Source organism: Nicotiana tomentosiformis, chromosome 9, assembly GCF_000390325.3.
Source record: "Nicotiana tomentosiformis chromosome 9, ASM39032v3, whole genome shotgun sequence".
Classification (NCBI taxonomy): Eukaryota; Viridiplantae; Streptophyta; class Magnoliopsida; order Solanales; family Solanaceae; genus Nicotiana; species Nicotiana tomentosiformis.
The window spans coordinates 37,305,899-37,310,766 of NC_090820.1; positions in this window are offsets into that span (position 1 = coordinate 37,305,899).

Below are 4,868 nucleotides of genomic sequence, written 5' to 3' on the forward strand. Positions count from 1 at the left end.
TAAGACAATGTATCTCCGGCGAGGCTTCGCATGAACAATTTCATACGAATTCGTTCATCTTTGCCCACTCCTACAAGTTTGTCACAATACGTCCTCAAATGCACTTTTGGATCACCAGTTCCATCGAACATTTCAAATTTGGGAGGCTTGTACCCCTCCGGCAGCTCTACATCTGGCTGAATGCACAAGTCTTCATAATTCAAACCTTCAACGCCTTTACCACCTTCGACATTCTGAATTTTGGCAGAGAGCTTCTTGAGTTCTTTTGCCATGTTCTTAATGAGCATGTCTTTCTCGATTGATTCAGGTATGTATAGGGTTTGTTGCGGGGTGTGGGGTAAGGTTTCCACATATATGGGGTTGCTTTGGTGGACTCCGGGGAGCTGGGCATAAGGGTGATCATTTGTTGAGTTTTGGAGGTTAGGAGTGTGTTGTGGTATATTCTGGGGAGTATGATAAGTGGTAGTCTACGGGTATTGGGTTGGGTGGTGATGATGTTGTTGCAGAGTTGGTATTGGAGGAGGATTAGGGTTCGGGGAGGTGTAGGGTACTAGTGTGGTGCAGGAGGGTTTGGTGGAGGGTTTTGGTTTTGCGGGTTTTGTGGTGCTTGGTTCTGGGTATTTGGATTTTGTTGGTCAATATCGGGGACATTTAGAGTGAGAGAGAGGTTTGCCAAGTTTCGGAACTACTCAAGTTCTCCTTGTAGCTCCAAAATCTTTTGTTCCAGAAGTAAGACCAATTCATTCTGTGCCGGGGTGCTCCGACCATCTGAAGTTTCGACGTTCTCAACTATACTAGAGTTATCCTTCCTGATACCACTCAAATCGTCCATTTTCCATTTCCCTTTGCTTTTTCCTTTAGGATCACTTAGTGGAGGAGGAGGTGGAGGACGTCTGGATCTAGTGTGATATGTTGTCGATGCTAAAAAAGGGTTTTTGAATCTAAAGCTAGACATCTGGAACAACATAAAGTGGACATGGAGGCAATTAATGAATGGAAGGAAATCGCCACTAAGTCCACTGAGAGATTGAAATATCTAGAACAAGGATTGATGAAGCTTGAGGGAAGGATGAGAAAGAGGCTTGCGGATTGTCAGAACACAGATGGCAGTAAAGGAGGGCATCTAGCAAAAGCTTATTTATTATTGGATATGCGCGACTTGGGGAACTTGATTGATGGAGTCAAAAGAGCCAAGCACGGAGAAGGTCCTTCAGGGACCAAGTAGACTAGCAAATAATGTCCTTTATTGTTTTCTAGCCTAGTTTTAGATTTCAATTGTAATAAGGCTAAATACCATTAGTAACTTTATTATTATTGTCAATTTAGTGAAGGTTTGGCTCATTTTCACATTAATAAAATGAAGTAATTATTGGCATCAATTTTCTCCAAGTCTATGTGTCGCTTAGGCCTACCTCGGGCACAACGAGGTCCCCAAATTAGGACGTGAATTATTACATGATTTTGCAAAACATGTTTAATATTGCATAGAAATACACATGATCGGCATGGTACCTGTCTAGTTCGATAGTCTCTCTTTCCACAATGACCTTCTAGTTCCACATATGTTGCGCCTCGAACTTGAAAGGAATGATGTCTCCTTTGAAATTTGCCTTGTACTGGACCATGTTGGAAACCCGAGGTATGGCCTGTTTTCTTCCTGTTTGTCTCATTACCCTTATAGGAGCATAAGGATAAATACCTCACAACCCGATCAACACCAAATGAGTAGTATCCCTCGACCTGATGATGAACTCACTACTAGGAAACCGCTCAAACATCCAATGTACCTTCTCGTCTGTCAGATTGCTGAAGAAACGTACCCAACTTACAGCACTTCCGGGCTGTGCGAACCTATCTGGGATGAATGTCATTTTTTTTTGGATGGTGATAAGTTATGTATTCATTCAATGGACGTCATAGAAGCTCTTGACGATATTTTCCCCTCTGAAAGTGCTCCAATAGCCAGACTTGCAGTAATAGATTACAACCTTCAAAATGTCCGAACCCCTGCTTGCACCGGTCTAGAGCACGGTACAGTTCAGCTAGGATAATAAGGATAATGGTGTAGGTTTGCCCCTCGATGCCTTCCATTAAAGTTCTTGCAACCATAGCTAAACGAGTCTGAATCCTTCTCCCTTTCATTGGAAATATCAACAAACCCAAGAAGCAAATGATGAATACATAAACTCGGCGGTGCGTCCAACCTAAGGAGGTAATGGAAAGTTCCTCATGATGAAGACGGTACGACTTACTATGCCCATAATGCTCATAAAGAAACCCAAAAGGGATGTAGGATTTCTTTAAGTAAAGTAATTCTTCATTTTTCTTAAATCCCAACATCTTTAGAAAACCGCGAGGGGTGCGATTCTCTGGTACTAGTAACCCAGACTATCCCACGACATTTTAGCAAAACCTCCTATTTCTTATAAGAGAGGAGTCATTTCTATGTCACCAAATCAGAAGACCGCTCTTTTCTCATCCCAGAACATGGTAGCAGCCTCAATCAAAGCTATATTTGGTTGGATATTAAGCAAAAATGGCAAGTCACCAAGTACGCTTCTCACATGATTCTTGTCGCAAGGCGCAAGGTTTTTCCACCAGTCAAGTAGCAGAGGTGGGATGTTTTGGACCATGCCGAACCTAGGCCCCCTCCAGATACGACCACTTACACAATAATGATCAACATATTGGCACATTTTCTCCAAGTAATGCACATAACATGGTGGCGCCCATTGGAATTATGAAAATCCCATTGGGCTTTGGACAAGGCTTATCTTAGCAGGCTATTACGTTAACAACGTTTTAACCTGTACTAGGTTTAACATGATGCATGTACATTTGATATTGGAGTAAGGTTTCTAGAAAGGTCTAGACTGGTACTCTCAAGTGGACAACTTGAGAGGGAAAGGCACGGGACCGTCAACTCACCGCTGATCGACTAGTCTACCGCAAATAAGCCTTTTCGATTTAAAAAAAAAGGTAATTTTGGAAGAGCGCGGACACTCATCAAGCGCCGCTATATTGATAATTGGCACACGTGGAGTATGATCAGAAATAACACGTTGTCAAGTATTGGCATGATAAATATGTAAAAGAAGTAAATACAACAGTAAGGTAAACATAAGAAATATAGAAAGGAAAGACAAAAGGAAAGACAAAAGAAAAGAGTTCGTGGAATATATGCAATAATGTAATAAAGCAGATATGGGAATAGGGATAGGAGAGGCATGATATGGCAGTCTTAGACAAGATGAAAGGAAGAGTGATCACAGCAAATATAGGTGAACGGGAAAGGGATGTGCATGTCATAACGGATTTAAACAAATAAAGGTGAACGGGGAAGGGATGTGCATGTCATAACAAATTTAAATAAAGGTGAACGGGGAAGGGATGTGCATGTAATAACAAATTTAAACAAATAAAGGTGAAGAAGGGAAGTGCATGTAATAAAGAAAATAATCCACGAAAGTCAAGTTCATTATGGCAAGAGCCTAAGTGTAAATCCCCAGCAGAGTCGCCATGTTGTCGCGCCCCATTTTTCTCGCGAAAAGCGGGCTTCGACATTTGTGACAACTCCATTTGAGTGGGAGGTAAAGTGTTAAAAGAAGAAGAGTTGTCACCTAACAATTTTTAAGGTGCGTTAGGGCACCTATTATGCAGATAACTCTATTTGACTAGTCAACGCCACCAAAGATCGGGTAAGGGCTCAAATTACCTCAAAGAGAAGGTGTTAGGCACTCTTCGGGTTCCACAACTGTGGGTCCCGGTCGAACTTAAGACTATATGGATTATAATTAGGCAAAATAATTAAATAAACAAAGAGAATAAAAGGTCAAAGAGTTTCATTATAACACAATGAGAATTGGTACGAATCTTTAAGGACTACAAGGATACAACTATAACGGTCTATATTAGATGACTAAGTGTATAAAGAGAAAAGGAGGGGCCTAAGTTTTTTAGCCTAAAGGATCACCCCGTGCAACATAAATAATACTTCGCAACTCCTTTTAGATAGGAGTTGCTTATATTATTCAGTGGGCACAGACTATCATCTTCTGCTACCCAATTACTATGTTGAAGTTGTTTACTTAGAGCGTTCTAATTCAATTCCAGGCCGCGTCCTATGCGTGCATTACCCGTCCCATGCCTATGGTCCAGGAGGTATTGGACCTCTATTTGGGTGGTTCTAGACTTTACTTAGGCTGCTCAAAATGATAAAACTAAGTGACATTCAAAACAAATAGGACTTTACTTAAGGACAATTAAAGGCTCAAGTTAGCCTCCACACTTAGACAACAAAAACACGCAAACAGATTTTTACGTTAGGCACTGGACAGTTTCAGAATTGAGGCAAATTGAAGTCATTAAGCTCTATAGACATGGTTTCTAAACAACTACTCAGTTTAAAAGTATCCGGTACTGTTATGCTATTTATTGAAATTATAAATTATAAGTTATTAAAACCTATAGACATGATCTCTAAGTGATTTACGCAATATGGAGAGTGAAAACCATTGGGAATACTCAGAATTACTCGCGTTTGATTCTATCGGCATGCTTTCTAAGCGAGTAGCAGTATTTTATAGCTAGATTCTAATAGTTGGCAGTTGAAAACTGATTCTGTAACACTTTTTCCCTATAGGCATGTTTTCTAGGCGAGCAATAGATATAACAATAACTGATGAATAAATTAAGAACCTATGGACATGATATCTAGATGAGGACCAGTAGAGCATAAGCCAGTATAATCCTATAGGCATGGTATCGAATGAACATGTTGTCATTATGCAAATTGAAGGATGGTTATTGGCATTTTGTTTCCTATAGGCATGCTGTCTAGTAACACATAATAGTGGACATGGGAATAG